Source organism: Pogona vitticeps, chromosome 5, assembly GCF_051106095.1.
Source record: "Pogona vitticeps strain Pit_001003342236 chromosome 5, PviZW2.1, whole genome shotgun sequence".
Lineage (NCBI taxonomy): Eukaryota > Metazoa > Chordata > Lepidosauria > Squamata > Agamidae > Pogona > Pogona vitticeps.
The window spans coordinates 182,868,844-182,887,824 of record NC_135787.1 but is presented as its reverse complement, the minus strand read 5'-3'; the positions used below and the strand labels follow the sequence as shown (position 1 = coordinate 182,887,824).

Below are 18,981 nucleotides of genomic sequence, written 5' to 3'. Positions count from 1 at the left end.
CAGAGTGAGCTCCCGTCGCTTGCCCCAGGTCCCGCTAACCTCGGAAACATGTAAAAATGAGAGTAGATGAATACGTACCACTTTGGTAGGAAGGTAACAGCATTCTGTGTCTAGTTGCACTGGCCACGTGACCACGGAAACTGTCTTCAGACAAACACTGGCTCTATGGCTTGTAATTGGGGGTGAGCACCACGCCCTAGAGTCAGACATGACTGGACTAAATGTCAAGAGGAACCTTTACCTTTACCTATAGGTCAGAAGCATTGTACAGATCATCATAAAATGTTTGCACTGAGATCACCAGGGTTTCATGCACTCATTAATATTTAAGAACATTTTATTTTCGGGAGGAAGGGATCTATCAGGGACCATTTCTCATTATTTCACCTCTTCTCCCCACGCCCTCTTCACACATAGCCATTATACCATTGGGAACTGCTCTGCCTTGAAGACATGATCCATTAAAGGAAACTCATGCCTTAAAAAGGATGTAGACAAACTATTAACAGGTTCAGAGTGGAACAATGAAGATGGTTAGCAGTAAATCTCTCTGCCTTTCTCACTCAATCTCTCTCTTTTCTTGAGGAGTACAGCATGATTGAACTTTGGGATATTGATAATCAAAGCCTTTAAACAACAGATCAAATTGCCCAAAAGAGAATGGTGGGCTAGAAAAAACAATTATTTATCCAAAGTAGTTAGTTACCATTATAGACACATTTTTTTTTAAAAAAATACTATTCAAAGTAAGTTTTTAAAAGTAACTAAAATACTTCTGTTTTAGTTATTTTTTAATGAATGCTGCTCTGGTACAAATCCCCTTCATTCACTTCGTCACTGCCTCAACACCCATCATTTTTGTTAGGCCACAACCTCATCATCATCATCATCTTAGAACTGCCGAGCTGGAAGGGACCCTATGGATCATCAAGTCCAGCCCAGTCAAGGAGGCACTGTGGGGAATCAAACTCCCAACCTCTGTAAACTGAGAGAGGGAGAAAAGTAAAAGTAGTTTAGAGTTATAGTTATAGTTACACCAAAAAAGAATGAGATTATCGCTTGTTCAATTATAATCGCAATGGAATATAAAACTCTCTTATATTATTACATCATTATTGGAAAAAGGAATTGATTATAAGTAACAGATTATTTATGACCAGTTACTTCCAAAATGGCTCTCCAGACCACTCAAGGTCTTCAGGGAGGGACTGTAAAGCCACCAATCAGGCATAATTCCTTCACTAAGCACAGCAAAAGTAGATTGTTGGATCACAAATTCAATGCCAACGCTGTGATTTTGTCAGTGGCATATTGCATTGGATTCTGTCTAAAGTAACTTCATTGTAATATTCCAGCTGCATGTAAAGAGGCTCTTGGCATGGCCTACCACATAGGTTGGAGCCATCGATACTGGTTACCAGTGAGAATGGGGGGAAGAAATAATGTAAGGATGTTAATCCCACAAGGCATTCTAGATAACGCAGTCAGAGAATGAGAAATTTACCCGTCAAATGCCCAACACTATGCTGACTGTAAAGCCTAGATCAGCTCCAGAACACCAGCAAAAGGTTGAGGTGTATAAATGAAGGATTCAGCTCAAGCCTCTGGCACTATTTACAATGGAGGAGAAAGAATTAAAGATCCATTGGTGTGTATGTCAACTTATATTTATTTATTTATTTACAATATTTTTTAGCCACACCATTACCAGTGGCTTCTGGGCGGCGTACAACATTAAAACTTAAAAACATTAAAAACATTTTAAAAGACAATATAAAATGTCATATATTAAAACAATTTTTAAAACATTAAAAATTAATAAGTCCTGCTGCTCATATGGCCAGCTAGGGAATACTGTTTAATTAAAATGCTGGCTAAACAGAAAGGTCTTTGCCTGGCGCCGAAAAGCCAAGAGTGTCGGATCCAGGCGGATCTCTATAGGGAGGGCATTCCAAAGTTGGGGGGCAACAGCCGAGAAGGCCCTATTTCGACATGCCATCCCCCTCACCTTTTTCAGAGATGGCACCTTCAGAAGGGCCTCCTGGCCTGATCTTAGAGGATGGGCAGGCTCATATGGAAGAAGGTGGTCCTTCATGGATGTAATCCAGCAGGCAGAGCTAATGGTGTTGATCCTGGAGTCCAGTGTGAAATCATGCTTAACAACTAGGGATATAAAATGTTGTCCCACAGGGAGTTTTCATTTTTCTGTCTCAATGTCCTCCTCCCTTTAAAGCAGTTGCACCATTAGATTTTCCTTTCCAAGCTCGACTTCTTCATCTCTTCTTGATTCCACCAGGCATAGCAACGTCACTTCCTGTGTATGAGCTGGCTTTTTGTTTTTAACTTACTTTAGGAATAGTTCCTGGAAACTTCTGCATGGACTGTTCTCGTTCACTACTGGTTTGCCTACCTGGATTCAGTTTTTCACTTCTCCTCCATTCCTAGTCATGGATGGCCAGAACATTGTAAACATGGATCTGAAAAACAAAGATATCCCATATTTCATACCCCATTAAATATGTATGAATTTCTGAAATGCAACCACTATTTATCCTATTAAAGTTATTTTTAATTACTGATCTAATACAGGCTTAATCGCATCGAGAGCAGACCCACTGAAATAAGTGGCATTTATAACTTTAAAATAGCTTAAAGTTTTGGTAATTCCAATGGCTTTCCTCTAGGTATAACCTAAATTTGGATCCAACCCTATGTGCTTTATTCTTTTTTTGTTTCACAAAGGTCATGCATAGCCAGATCATCCTTTTTTCTTCCTCTTTATTATATCATTACAGGGTTGATTAATCTTTACAATATTGAATTATGTAGAATTTTTTAGATGGAGATTTTCCCCACATCTTTTCCTTCCAAGTGGAAATAAAACTATAGGAATTTATCATGCTCTTATCCATGTATGTGGCATTAGAAATTTCGCCGAGGAAGAAAACGTAGCCCCTGTGTGACTTATTTGCTTCTCCAACCAGAAGGAAGAGGTGAGGCATAGATATTGAATGAATAAGGGCCACCATTTTAACTTATTGCAAGTAGCTGTGAGACCAACATTCTGTGAGAATTAGAATTATAGGATCATAAAATCATAAAATTGTACAGCCGGAAGGGACGTCAAGGGTCACTAGGTCCAACCCCTGACTAGGTAAGAAATATACAGCCAAAGCATGGCCTGAGAGTTAGCCATCCAATCTCTATTTAAAAACCTCCAGTGAAGAAGTCCAAAATCTTTCATGTCACATAAAAGATGGAGCAAGTTTGGTTCTTGTGGCTCCAGAGGGCAGGGCAAAATTAATGAGAATTAATGAGCCGGAATTAAGATAGCTGGAAGAAATATGAACAACCTCTTATATAGTATGCAGGTGATACCACTCTGATGGCAGAAGGTGAGGAGGAATTAAAGAATCTCTTAATGAGGGTGAAAGAGGAGAGAGCAAAAAATGGTCTGAAGCTCAACACCAAAAAACCAAAGATCATGGCCACTGGTCCCATAACCTCCTGGCAAATAGAAGGGGAAGATATGGAGGCAGTGACAGATTTTACTTTCTTGGGCTCCATGATCACTGCAGATGGTGACAGCAGCCACGAAATTAAAAGACGCCTGCTTCTTGGGAGGAAAGCAACTAGAAACCTAGACAGCATCTTAAAAAGCAGAGACATCACCTTGCCAACAAAAGTCCGCATAGTCAAAGCTATGGTTTTTCCTGTCGTGATGTATGGAAGTGAGAGCTGGACCATAAGGAAGGCTGACTGCCGAAGAATTGATGCTTTTGAACTGTGGTGCTGGAAGAGACTCTTGAGAGTCCCCTGGACTGCAAGAAGAACAAACCTATCCATTTTGAAGGAAATCAACCCTGAGTGCTCACTGGAAGGACAGATCCTGAAGCGGAGGCTCCAATACTCTGGCCATCTCATGAGAAGAGAAGACTCCCTGGAAAGGACCCTGATGTTGGGAAAGTGTGAAGGCAAGAGGAGAAGGGGAAGACAGAGGACAAGATGGCTGGACAGTGTGAAAGCGACCAACATGAATTTGACCCATTTCCGGGAGGCAGTGGAAAACAGGAGGGCCTGGCATGTTCTGGTCCATGGGGTCATGAAGAGTCGGATACAACTTAACGACTAAACAACAACAAATGATTCTAGATGCAAGACTGCAAATTCTTTACTCTTGCTATGTAATGCTCCAATTTGGAGGTGCCCACAAGCTGATCTCCCACCAGTTACTGCCAATAGAATAACTGTTGCCAAAAGCTTTTTGACCTTTGTGTTTCAAGAAACAAAACTAGGGTACTGCTGATAACACATTTCCTTTCCATTGGTGGAGGAGGGCCATCCCTTTTGAAACCCTGGTTCTAAGTTCTAAGTTTAGGATCTCAATCAGGCAGCAAATCCTGGTTAAGTTTTCTGCCACACTGTTATGTCCACCACCAGAAGTTAGCAGACCTCCAAAAATTGCAGAACTTTTGGAGCTCAAGCTTTATTTTCTTAAAGCTTTTTATGAAGCCCTCTCTAGAATATTTTAAGATTTAATACTATATAATACTTCCAGACATGATCTCTTTCCCCCTACTTTGAATTTTAGTTCTTTCCATTATCAGACAATCCCTTTGCTTCTATGGACTGTGGCGTGTGCTCTATTATTGTAAGGTATTTTATAATCCTCTGTCACAAAGCAATAAAGTGTTTTTTACTTTATTTATCCTTAACACTAAACATGATTTTCCCCTCTTCCAGATTGCCTTCATATTCGCCATGAGATTGATAAGGGCATTGCTAATTTATTGTGCATGGCATTATGGCACATAAAATTTGCAATTTAATAAAAGTATTTGGTAAAGGTGCCATTACATTTGCAGGGGGTTGTAAATGTTTCAAGCATTTGTTAAGTTTTACGACTGACTTGAGTTTCAGAGGAGTCCCATTGGCTGAAGATGGCATTTCTCCACAGTGGGCTTCCTCTCTTCATAGGGAATTTTTGGGCCAATGTGAATCTTCTGAGAATTAAGACTTAAGGACAAATCCTGCAAAATTTCAATGATATTTCCACTTTGATTTTTCCAAAGATTTGGACAAGATAGTTCCTCATACTTCAAAGAGTCCATGCTTTCATATTGGTTGTGCCTGTTCCAGCTTGTTGCTCTGGTAATCTCTGCCATTTAACTGTATTAATTCAGTTTGCATCCCAGCATACCTTAATTTGTGTCTAAGTATGTCTACACTACAGCTGGCTGGAAGGTTGGGAGTTTGATTCCCCACTGTGCCTCCTGCAAATAGAGCCAACGTTTGGCCTTGGGCAAGCTGCACAGTCCCAGGGCACCCTGAGAAGAAGATGATGGCAATTAACTTCTGAGTACTCTACCTGGAAAACTCTGAAAGGGTTGCCATAGTCAGAAATGACTTAACGGCACATGGATATTTTTATTATAGAACCCAGACACTGGAAATTTTATGTTTTAGACTATTGTGCATGGCATTACGAGACATAAAATTTGCAATTTATTAAATTGCAAACTTTATATGCCATGGACAATACATTACTAATGCCCTTAGACTAGAGAATTTTGGGAGTTGCAATCCAAAAAAGTAAAAAAATTCCAAATTCTGGAAGAACCGATTATTGTGGAGAATGTAGGGTAATGATGCCACCACTTTTTTCCTTCACTTTTTAGCTTTACATAGTTCACTAAAGGTTTTTGGTAATCCACAGACCACAGTATGATCTGGAGTCTTCCTGAGGCAGTGGAAAGGAGAAGCAATACTGTACAGAATCAATGTGAGCATGGTTCTACACATTCCACCCAACAGTAGACTGGGACAGAGCACACCCACCTCGATTCTGGTTGCGAACATCTAGATAACAAGCAAGCACTCCAACCCACATAATCATGACTCTCGCCCAGGGTCAGGACATACGAGGGAAAATAATGGAAGAGAAAATCAACAGGGAAGAGGAGGAAATGGAGAAGTAAACCATGTGAATGTGGAGCAAGGTGACTTGATAGAGAACCTGTGATACCTAATCAAAGAATGCAATCCTTTATTCTTCATATATTTTGTTATTTTTATAGAATTGTAGCAAAGCCTCTGCCAAGTATTTAAGCCACACTGAGCTGGCCTTTGACAGCCATGTTTTCAGGGAGATATGACCAGTCATAAACAAGACAACAATATGCCAGTTAATAATGTCCCCTTGCATCCACTTTCTTTGATACTGGGGTAGTTCAGGCCATAGAGAACCTCGGGGAGAGTTGGAATCTCTTGAAATTCAACTTTCTGGGCTTGAGTGCTGTGTGAATAAGAGACTTGTCATTTTATTAATGAAGAATGACCAATTCTCATCCCACATGGGGAAGAGGGAAATACATGACACATTAGCAATGAAAGACCACGAGACAACCCAAATGCAAATACTGATGGCTGAGAAAGATAATTAAAGCTCTTGAGACTGTGATTATGAAAAGGCAGCATGACAAGGTGCACGGATGTCGACACAACGTATTTATATTGACAGAAAATGTCCAAGAAATCTTCCTTGTACAATAGAGCTGTCATGGTTTTTTTCCTGTACGATACAAATATTTATTGACTTTGTGTAAAGACAGCTCTTATAACTGTCTCATTGTCTTATTACTAAATGACACTTAGTTAAAGACATTATAGTTTGTACAATGTAAGATCTGTGGTGGATACTTGCTCCACCACAGAGATGTTCAAAGTTGCTAATTTCTTTGACGCAAACAACAATTGAGAAAGTGAGGACATTAACAGAATGGGTCCAAGTTAACATATTGGTTGAAATCCTGTATCTCAGTGTAGTAAGTTGAGCTAGAATTGGCCCATTGAATCAGTGAAGAGTTTGTGAGTTAACACCTCTGTTAATTCCATTGTTTCAAATGGGCCTGCTCTAGTTGTGACTTACTTCAGTATAGTAACTTACTGAGGAGTTGATTCACCAAATCCTCATTGATTTGACGGCCATACTCTAGTGCTCGTGAGAAGCAACAGTTAGAACTGGATATGGAACAACTGTTTAGTTCAAAACAGGGAAAGGAGTACAACAAGGCTGTATATTGTCCCCCTGCTTATTTAACTTGTGTGCAGAATACATCATGCAAAAGACTGGACTGGATGAATCCCAAACCGGAATTAAGATTGCCGGAAGAAATATCAGCAACCTCAGATATGCAGATAACACCACTCTGATGGCAGAAAGTGAGGAGGAATTAAAGAACCTCTTAATGAGGGTGAAAGAGGAGAGCACAAAAAACGGTCTGAAACTCAACATCAAAAAAACTAAGATCATGGCCACTGGTCCCATCACCTCCTGGCAAATAGAAGAGGAAGATATGGAGGCAGTGGCAGAGTTTACCTTCCTGGGCTCTATGATCACTGCAGATGGTGACAGCAGCTACAAAATTAAAAGACGCCTGCTTCTTGGAAGGAAAGTGATGTCAAACCTCGACAGCATCTTAAAAAGCAGAGACATCACCTTGCCGACAAAGGTCCGCATAGTCAAATCTATGGTTTTTCCAGTAGTGATGTATGGAAGTGAGAGCTGGACCATAAAGAAGGCTGACTGCCGAAGAATTGATGCTTTTGAATTGTGGTGCTGGAGGAGGCTCTTGAGAGTGACCTGGACTGCAAGGAGAACAAAATAATACATTTTGAAGGAAATCAACCCTTAGAGTTCACTAGAAGGACAGATCCTGAAGCGGAGGCTCCAATACTTTGGCCATCTCATGAGAAGAGAAGACTCCCTGGAAAAGACCTTGATGTTGGGAAAGTGTGAAGGCAAGAAGAGAAGGTGACGACAGAGGATTAGATGGTTGGACAGTGTCATCAAAGCGACCAACATGAATTTGACCCAACTCCGGGAGGCAGTGGAAGACAGGAGGGCCTGGCATGCTCTGGTCCATAAGGTCACGAAGAGTCGGACACGACTAAATGACTAAACAAAACAAAACAAAACAAAAAAACTCTAGTGCAACTTGCTACACTAAGCAACAGGATTTCAGCTACTACTTTACATTGTTGAAATGAGTATTTCTTCCAGCTCTTTGACTGTCTGTTCAGCCCAGTGGCCCTGGCAGTTGGAGACACATAGTAACTAGAGATGGGGGTATTCGTCTACGCATATCCCCACACAGGTGGAAATAACGAGGGTCCACTCACAACTTCTCTGCTGACACGAGCTCATCGGACCTTCCTATCACACCACTGTCTGCAATCGATTACCCAGTCCTGGCAGGAGGCGGGATGACAAGCCTCTCTGCTACGTCGGAGAGTGGCTAATCCATTCCAGAGAACAGTGTGACAGGAAGCTTCTGTGGAGCCAGAAACAGCAGAGAAATCATGAGGGGACAGTCCAGCCCCATGGCTGGACCCTTGTTATTTCCACCTGTGCGGAAATATTTGTATTCGAATACCCCTATCTCTAGTAGTAACCACTACACTGACATCCAACAGATGGAATACAAATGGGCACAGATTTACTGGTTAGAGCTATCAATAGCCCAAGCACCTGTGGCCCAGGTGTGCACATTATCTTTGCCCCCACCCCCATGAAGAGGAAGCCATCTGGGGAGAATCTTGTGCCCATGAGGGACCCTCATCCTTCCACCTAGATCCATCCCATACCTCAATCTGACCTCAGCAAAGCTGTGACACTGTTTTAGAGCAAAACAACTATGGAAATATCTTACAATAGTACCTGCACTGAGGAAGGATAGGTGGGAGAAAGTCCCAAAACAGTTTGGTACTATCTCAGCACTCTGTGTCCATCCCACATGGACCACTATGAAAGCTTCTTCACTCTGGTCCACTTGGAGACCAGACCCACCCCTTGGCCACTCTGATTATCTCCACATGCTAAGTGTGGGGAAAATCTTCAAACTGCAGGGAGCTGTGGAAACGTGAAGGGCTGGGCCCCAAAATGATTGCCACGATGTCCTCCAGCCCTCCAAGCCACTGCCACCGAATGATGTTAAGTTGGGAACATAGCTGCTATGAGTTCACCCCCAACATGAGAAAACTCTGCCCTCTTTTCTACATGCTAGATGAGTATCCTGGAATTTATTTTGCCCTTAGGGCCATTTCTGATGGGTGAGGGCCTCTTCAGTGGACGGGACCTGGACATCACTTCCTGACACTTGTACACCATCTTCTCCCAATCAGCCACACAAAAACATAGACATATTTTTTAAAAAAGGCTTCCATGCTCCCTCTCCAGACACAAAATTCCCTTCCCTTCTTCTAGCGCTCTCATTCTGTCAGGATTGGGGCCATGCCGGAACCCTGCAACCTTAGTGCAGGCAGGATCGGCCCCATCTCTCTGGCGAGAACTGCTCTAAGGATGGCAGGACTGAGCCCTTTCCCTGCAGCTTCTGCCCTGATCCTCAGGAGGGCCGCCTGGGGAAGCTGAGGACTGGGCTATATAAGAACAGGCCTTCCCAGCAGAACTTTGCCTCAGCAATGAAAGTCTCTGGCTGGACTGTGGTGTTGGTCCTGCCTTGCATCCCTGGACCCTCCTGCCTTGATGTGGTTCCTCCTGGCTTTGATCCCTGGACTGTCTGACCGTGATTTGCATCATCCTTCTACTCGGCTGCTGATTGGACTCAAAACTCTAACTGGTTGGTCTCTGCTTGTGTCTTAAACCAGTGGCTCTCCCATTTGGGTCCCTCAGTTTTCTTGGGATTTCATTCCCAAAATTCTTCACTGTCAACCATACTGGGTAAGGCTTTTGGTTGGAGAGATTCACAGGTACATTAGATGGGGACATGGGAGAGGATCTTCTCTGTTGCTTCTCCCAGACTTTGGAACTTCCTCCCACAGGAGGCTAGACTGGCCCCATCTTTGCTCTCCTTCCACAAGCAAGCAAAGACCTTTCTCCTCAGGCCAACTTGCCCACAGTACTTGGCTGCCTGAGTGGGGGCTTTTTTTAAATGAATTGTTGTGCCTTACTGCTTTGAATGTGTTCTTGGAGTTCCTTCTGTTTATCGTTTCTTAGAGCGATTTTGTTTGATCGGTATATTTTTACACTGACTGTTTTTAGCTTTAAATATTGTGTTTTAATGATGTAAATTGTCTCGGGTCCTTTTTTAAGGAAAAAGGTGTGGTAAAAGTGTTTTAAATAAAAATAATTTGGAGGGCCAAAGGTTGAGATCCACTCACTAAGCTGTTCTCAGCTATGAGCAGCTGTTGAATTATTATTTATTATTATTATTTTATTTATTTTTTATTATTATTTATAGTCTTATTCACCACCTATATTATTTAGGTGATTGAAACGAGGTTGAACAGAATGGTACCCTGCTGCTTTTCCTTCTACTCCTTCCTCATCTTCTTCCTATCCCTGATAGCAATAATTCCTCCATGCAGGCACACAACCACCAAAATTATATACAAAAAAAGTGTACTTATCATCATGAAAATTCACATTCAAACAATTAATAAAGAGATGCTGTAAATCTCCTAGGTGTATATCCTTCATTTAGCAACTCTCCTTCTTTATCCTGATTATAGTACTGTATATAAATTTAGGTAAATATGCTTTAGTCCATACCCACTTACACCAATTTGAGATAGAAGAGGACTAGGGAGATTTGCATGTAGAGGCAATTATTTGTTTTACAGCAATTAAGAAGCATGCAGCTAATTGCAGATCTTCCAGCTGAATATTTTTGTGATAACCTACTGAACCTTGATCCGTGTCCTATCCCATTATTATTTTTTTATAATCCTCAAAATCTTCTACCAAAAATGATACTTTTTAGAATGTGAAGAAAACATTTATATAAAATAAGTGACATCCAGGAGAACTTCCAGCTTTAGTTGATATGTGTGCATATAAATAGTGATATAGCTCATGCCTACCAACTCAAGGAGCCTTTATTTTCTCTAGAATTTTTTGGGGGGGATCCAGTATAATCTGACCCATCATAAATGGTCAAGTTCCATATTAAAGTATCCTGATCAGGTTGAAGACATATGTGAAACCAAGGAGCTGCTATCCGATGCGTTTTCGGGCACAATTCAAAGTGCTGGTTTTAACCCATAAAGTCTAAATCGCTTGGGTCCAAGTTATCTAAAAGGCAGCTTCTCCCTCTATGAGCCTGCCTGGACAGTAGGATCATCAGGGGAGGCCTTTCTCTTAGTCCTGCCATCCTCACAGATGTACTTGGTGACGACACAGGAGAGGGCCTTCTCGGTTGCTGCTCCCAGACTTTGGAACTCCCTCCCACAGGAAGTCAGGCTGGCCCCATCTTTGCTGTCCTTCCACAAGCAGGCAAAGACCTTTCTCTTCAGGCAGGCTTTTTCTTAGTGACTGCTGGTCTGAGAGAAATTTCAAATAGATTGTTGTGCTCAGTTGTTTTAAATGTGTTTAAATATTTATTTTATTTATCATTTTACTATAATACTTGTTTAATTCTTTTTTTGATATTTGTGTACTTACTGTTCTTAGCTTTCAAATACTGTTTTTAAATGATGTGAAATGCATTGTGTCCTTTTAAGGAGAAATACAGTATAAAAATATTTTAAATAAGAGTACTATATAGAACTGGGTTCCTCTTTGTATCAGATTTGAATTTCTTCAACATAAGTCAATGGGCTCTGCTCAGAATGATATTACCCTCAGCTGTACTTGGGAAATAAGGGCGATTCCAGTCAATAAAGACCCCTCTAATTATATGCACAGATGAAATCATTCTACAAATGTTCTCGGTATGCCCAAAAATCTAGTGATTTTTTCCCCTTGCATCATCACAGCTAAGGATATTTAAGTGTGCGTACAAATCCTGTCTTTTTAGAGATGGAAAGAGTGAGCTTTCTTCAAAGACAAAGGATCAGTGAAATAATGTGGTGGGTTAAACTAGGCAGAGAAAGCTCAAATAATTAGACCTCGTTAAAGCACAAACATTCACACAACCTGGCACATGAAACATTTTACACTCTCACTTTGTTCTTACATTTTGGCAGAACCTGTTCCTGACAGATTTTGTTTTGGGGACTGAGGCCAAAAATGACTCTTCCCCCCTAATTATGAACTGAAGTTCTTTCACTTATTGTGAACTATATCCACCCACGGTAGGGGAAAAAAGTTTATTTTGGATGCATGGTTGGAGATATAGTGAGAGAGAAAATGCAGTTACAGGATATACAACTAACTGGAGGGGCAAGGAAGCCAGGGTTGAAGCTGAGAGCCAGAAACACATGAATGGGACCCAAAGGGTTAGCCGCAGTCTCCAGCAGGGATTCAGACATCTTGTACAAGAGGTACCCCCCTACTGCTTCACTTGGCCAGTAAGTACTGGCATGCACTGTTGTAGCAGCTGCTTTGTTTAAATCCTCTCCTGAAAGTAACTGGAACAAGGGAGGGAGGGAGGGAGGGATGCTTTGGGCACGAGATGGGGACTTTGAGGTGTAGGAGGAAAGCTGTAATTTGAGTAGATCAAATCTTACAGAAGAATTTTCATCATGGCAAAACTTGGGAAATCATCAAGGACTCGAGCCCCCACTCCTGTATTCTTTGTGTCCCTAGTAAGAACAGTATACATCAAGGATTTAAATCCAAACTGAAGCTATATCATGATATGACAATGAGAAAGGAATCTGGATGTCCTACTGACACATGGATTTCCTGTTCTTTCTTTCCCTCAAGAGCAGTGGCTCCCAATCTTGGGTCTCCAGATGTTCTTGGACTAAAACTCCAAGATGCCTTCACCACTAGCTGTGCTGACCAGGGTTGCTGGGAGTCGTACTCCAAGAACATCTGGGCGACCCAACATCTGGAAAGCACTGTGAGTGATTGCTTGATCTAGAGATGGGGAACTATACGTGAGGAATGCGTCTGGCCACATGCACGTGGTGTGGTTTATGCCAGAGATAGGTAGGGCTTAAGCGAAAAGTCAACTGGACTATTCCCCTTTCTCTCATTTCTGCCACCTCCTTTCATGTTTCTGGACGCCACATCCTTTACATTTTATTTTGTACCCCACCCATTAGTGCAAGGCACTATTCTGGGCAGTTAACAATAAATACAATCACACAGAAATAACAATAGATCAAACAGAAACAAAAATAAAAGTAAAATAAAAAATGAACTCAAGATATCACAAACAAGGCCACCACGAACAATAAGCCATAATAGGGCGGGCGGATCTTATACTCTCTCAGCTCTAGTTTACCAGCACTTGGAAGTTCCTGATATTAACTGGGAAACATGGAGAATTTTTTAACATATACTTTAAAGCTGCCAAGAAGTTTTTGGCAAACATCGTTCAGAAAGTTCCTAGGTTCAAGTCTGCCTCCAATATATTTCAGCTGTATTCTCGAAGGCTTTCATGGCTGGGATCTGATGGTTCTTGTGGGTTTTTTGGGCTCTTTGGCCGTGTTCTGAAACTTGTTCTTCCTAACATTTCGCCAGTCTCTGCGGCTGCATCGTCAGAGGACAGCACTCTGTGCTCTGGTGCAATTTGTTTGGGAGTTGAGTATTTATGGCTGTGAGATCAGCTTTTGTCCTTTCCAGGAAATGGGCGATTATGGTGATCAGTGTGTTTTTGTAGTGGGTGTATTGTTGTGATATCTGTCACTGCGATTGATGTGTCTCATTAGCTGGTCTTTTGTGTGTACTGATCCCCTGTCCTTGTGGCTGGGCAGAGTTCGTTGACCTTTTGCACATTGTATTTTTCAGTGCTGGGAGCCAGGTTTTGCTGAGTTTCAAGCTTTCTTCTTTCTTGTTGAAGTTCTGCTGATGTTTGTGGATTTCAATGGCTTTCCTGTGCAATCTAACGTAGTGATTGCTGGTGTTGTCCAGTATTTCAGTATTTTGAAATAGAATTTTATGTCCAGTTTGTTTTAGGGCATGTTCAGCTACTGCAGATTTTTCTGGTTGCTTTAGTCTGCAGTGTCTCTCATGTTCTTTGATTCTGGTGTGGATGCTTCGTTTTGTGGTTCCAATATGTACCTGGCCACAACTGCAAGGTATCCAGTATACTCCTGCAGTTGTGAGGGGGTCCCTTCTGCCCTTTGCTGACCATAACATTTGTTGTACAGTATTTTTGTGGTGGGCTTGAATACTTTTTGTAGGTTGTGTTTTTTCAAAAGTTTCCCCATGCGGTCCATGACCCCTTTGATGTATGGCAGAAATACTTTATTTGTGGGTGGCTGTTTTTCTTCTTCAGTTTGGTGTTGTATTCTTGGTTTGCTGGCTCTTGTGATTTCATTTTTGGAATAACCATTTGCCTGTAGGGCCCAATTCAGATGGTTGAGTTCAGTGCTGAGAAACTGAGCTTCACAGTTCCGATTTGCCCAGTCTACCAGTGTTTTGATTATGTCTCTTTTTTTGCTGTGGTTGGTGGTTGGTGTTTTTGTGTAGGCACCAGTCTGTGTGGGTGAGTTTTCTGTAGACCTTGTGTCCCAATCGGAAGTCAGTTTTGCGTATGACCATGACATCTAAGAACAGCAGTTGGCCCTCTATTTCTTTTTCCATATTTCAGCTTCTTGTTTTGCCTGGTCACTGTTTTGACATATACATTGAAAAACAATTGGCTTGTGAAAGTAAGTGCTAACAAGTACTAGTCAAGGCAAAATCAGGTTTCTCGTAATCTTTACTTGGAAGGTACACCAGGGTTCCCAAAGGTTAATGAACCACTTGTGGTAGCACTTTCTCACACACTTTAACTCTGCTTTATTCCTGATAGAACCATTAACTTCTCCACTAACCTTTCTGCTTGCTACTGTTACAGACAGTCTGCCCACTAAAGCTTTCTATTGATTTTTACCAGGGTGCTTTTTTCAAATGTAGCTTTAAATATCTGTTTTTTTCGTGGTCATGTTAGTATCTAGCACTACATGTACAGACAAAGATTAATTTCACAGGGTTCCCCCCCCTTCCTCTCTCTCCTGTTTATTTTTTTCCCCAAGTCCAGTCACTGAGACATACCAACAATAAATTTATCTCCCGATTTTTATATCACAAAATATGTACTTAAATTCTCCTTGGGATCTTAATCCTTTAACACGTGCAAGAGTGATACCAGCTTCCTCCCTGTGTTCTACCCAGGTTCTGTAAATGGATGATGCACTGTCCCCTTCAGCACAAACTAACCGCAGGTTTCTCTCCCTGTCTCAACATCTCTCTCTCCCTCCCTCCCTACGCTACTCTTGTCCCTGCTCAGGCTAGTGTTATGCAAAAATCCTTCTGCAACTAGGTTTTACAGTTCCTGTGAGATAGATGTCTAGCACGTAATCAATCAACCATTTAATATAATACCAAGTCCTTCAGCCATATAGAATATGAATCCCACCAGGACATCTTTAAATGCAAAGATAATGGAGATGGAACAAGTTGGAATGTCTCCTAAAGGGGGCAGGCCAGTCCAAATCTGTGTGTCCTCTATTTGGGGAGAGATCCAGTTGGGCAGCTACCACATACCCCAACTATATATCTTAACAGGACAAGGTCACTTTTGGATTTTAAAAAAGGTGAAGACAGGCCATTTCGTGAAGACAATGCTGCCTCTGTGGGGCTTTTGTGGGGTCTGTGGGAAAAACTGCAGGGTTTCATAGCATGAGCTGAAATCCGAGTGCATAATTCTGCTTCCTCAGGTAGGGACATAAATCTCAGTTCTAGTAGCCAAAACTGGATGAGGAGAAAGATTGGCTTCTGGGAGGAGGCCATGAGCTTAAAGCCTGAGCATTCGTCTCCTTCCATACAGTCCCTGCTGGAGCCAGACCTCATTGGCACAAAGCTGTTTATATGTTCAGTGGCAACCAAGGAGAATTCTCTTGACACAGGAATTTTTTTTTTGTTGCTCTCGTCAAACCCGAAATGGTAACGGCACCAGCTGGAGAGCTCTCTGCTGATCTTGGGGCCTTGACGAACATCCAGCCATACTTAATGACTCATGAGGTGGATTTTTTTGAAGGGCATGGCCATGAAAAACAACTGAGAAAGCCTGTTTCTCTTATTTTCATGAATTATGTTAAATGTTTGTCTCTGCTTCTCAAAAAGGATGTGCAGAAGACCCCTGTCCTGCCCTGGGCCCTTTCAGAGACTCTTTATCTTGATCCTTGTCTGGTTCCCTGATAGTATTTGTGTATTTTGGGTTCTCTTTAAAGACCCCATTCCTGCACATGGAGAAATTTAAATAACAAGTGCAGGCCATTGGCCACTGCAAGGCCACAGAAACTCACTATGGGTAACCTTAACAGCTGTTGTGTTCTATTTTTACCTTTATTTTTATTTTTATTTCCCCCCTTCTTTTTTTCCATTCTCCAGCAGGAAACTCCAAGCAGCTTCCTAAGGGAAGGGAGTAAGGGAGGGACCTTAAAAAGGCAATAGTCAAAAAGCTCTTTTGCTGCTTCTTAAAAGGGAAATACAGGAAGGCTGTTCTTACGTTGTTTACATTCTTTTAGTTTCAGATCCCCTTCTGTTTCTTAGATTGGAAATTAGTGATGTTGGAGCTACAGCAGTCTGATAGTTTAGTCAATGAATCAATGATAATTTAATCTAAAATTCATTGTATGGCAGGAAAGGCAAGAAAGGTTGATTTCTAAGCTAAAGACAGCAGCATACTCTACTTTCTCTTACTGATGCCTTCCCTTCCCCTCTTATAATTGCAATGCATGAATGTTGGATCTAATACAAGGGATTGATGAAGGTGCTGTTCCACCCCATTAATTCCTCTGGGCTCTTTGCTCACCCTATAGTCTCCTTAGAAACACACTAATACTCCTGATTTGGATCTTTTTTACATATTCCTCTTTGGACAGTGCTCATCCCTACTTCTTATGCTTCTCCTAGCATGGTGCTGATTCCCTGTGTATAGATTTTGATGCATTTTAATGTCATATTTCCCATTCTAGCAGGGCAGTTTGATGATGTAGCCAATATATGCTTCATTTATCCCTTTATTTGATCAGTCCCTCTGCATTGTTGCTATCTTACTTTCTACATTGCTGCTTTACGTATATTGGCACTGCCTACTAGCAGATATTCAACTTGAAAAATATTTCACAAGACACTATTTTCAGGCCAGAATCCTAATGCGCCATGTACTTCAATGAGCCATTCTGCTCCCTCCATGGAGTTCAGTCATCTGTGGAAAGCAGCACCATTGCCTTTAGTAGGGTTAACATTTGCCCAAATAGGCAATAGCTACGTCTTTCTACAAGGCCATTCCACCTCTGCATATGTGAAACGGAGCAACTGTTTTCTGGAGCCACCCTGTCACTTCACACCCCCTAGGAAAAGGCCATGGTGCAGGATTTTCTCTAAATATTTGCCCTCTTCCATTACTGTAAAAGGTAAAGGTAAAGGTTCCCCTTGACAATTTTTGTCCAGTCGTGTTCGACTCTAGGGGGCGGTGCTCATCCCCGTTTCCAAGCCATAGAGCCAGCGTTTGTCCGAAGACAATCTTTCCGTGGTCACATGGCCAGTGTGATTTAGACACGGAACGCTGTTTACCTTCCCACTGAGATGGTACCTATTTATCTACTCGCATTTGCATGCTTTCGAACCGCTAGGTTGGCGGGAGCTGGGACAAGCGACGGGTGCTCATTCCGTCGCGTGGATTCGATCTTACGACTGCTTGGTCTTCTGACCCTGCAGCACAGGCTTCTGCGGTTTAGCCCACAGCACCACCACGTCCCTTCCATTACTGTAGAGGACACCATTTCTCTCCATACAATGTCATAGGTCACAAGTTCATTGTGAAGGGGGCAAAATGGTGATAGTCAACCCAGCAAGAAACAGCTTCTGGCACATACACCCTTGAAAATAAAAGAATAGGGAGGGAGATAACTGTGATAGTCTGCTAGTAGCCCCCAAATCATGACACCTTTCTCACACAGCTCCATTGGGAGTCATCCAAACCAGAAATCACCTACCATCTACCACTTTCTACCAGGCGTCACCACTAGACTACTAGTTCTAGCCTAGCTCCAACCCTCAATCTCTCCATTAGGGCTGTTAGGTGATACTGTCCCTGCTCACCTGCAGTATTGTTAAGAAACATTTGCAGCCTCATTCCAAGACTTCTCTCTAGCTTGCCAGCAGTTCACATTCTACCACATCAGAAGTACTGCCATTATATTTGACTTTGGAATGCCTAGACTGGAAATTGCTTAGCTTGTTGAAAACCATTGAACCTGTTGTTGGATTTATAATAGTGCTTAAACAGAATATGGCCATATTCTCTCTCACACTCTTTTTCTCTCATCACCAAAGTGTTTTTAGAAGAAATCTCCTTTCATTCCCTTGCTATCAATCAATTGCTATCAACCTGTAAATTAATTACAATAAAATATCTCAAAAGAGCATTGAACTGGCTGACAGTAATACATCAGGAAATCAATGGTGAGCAGAAAGCAAAGGGCCAAACATAAGACAATCTTCTGCAATTAGGAAATATTTAAAACATATTTACCTCTTGATGCAACAGAGATTTAGAGGATGGGATTCAAAGATGGTAACAAGCTAGCTAGAAACCTTCACAGGGTTTACAAAATGATGCCCTTCTTCTCCGGAGCTTTATCCATTATTAATCAAAGTGAGTAAATTATTAATAAAAATGTGTTCATTAATTTTGGGAAGGTTGGATCAAGATCTGGATTTTAGCACAGGCCAATGCCTTGTAACAAGATGTTCTCATCCACCCACAGAAATGGAAAGCCAGTGAAAGAGTAAACATTCAACACTCTTCAGCAAGAAAATAATGAGTTTCCTGCTTGATTATCCAGTTTTATGTGCCAACTTTTAGAAGATGGAACACAAGGAGGTTGAACAGAAGTCAGAGATACTTCACAGAGCCTCTGTGGTGAAATGAGATGACAGATAAGTGTCATCTTTTCTGTATACGTTGATTGGTCTTATGGATAATATGTAAATATAATTTTACTTGAACATCCATCATCTTCTGCCTCCACCCAGATTTCAAAGATTGTTGACCACTCTAGTTTTCTCCTCAGGAT

General features: G+C 41.6%; 1 long non-coding RNA gene across 1 annotated transcript; it reads right to left on the bottom strand.

The window, feature by feature from the left end:
- Nucleotides 1–1,665: 1,665 nt before the first annotated feature.
- Nucleotides 1,666–18,562, bottom strand: LOC144583157 (uncharacterized). The gene is made up of 2 exons (XR_013536798.1): nt 18,438–18,562; nt 1,666–2,477 (listed from the first exon to the last, which is right to left on the bottom strand). It is a non-coding gene; the product is annotated as an uncharacterized LOC144583157 (long non-coding RNA).
- Between the last annotated feature and the right edge of the window lie 419 nt (nt 18,563–18,981).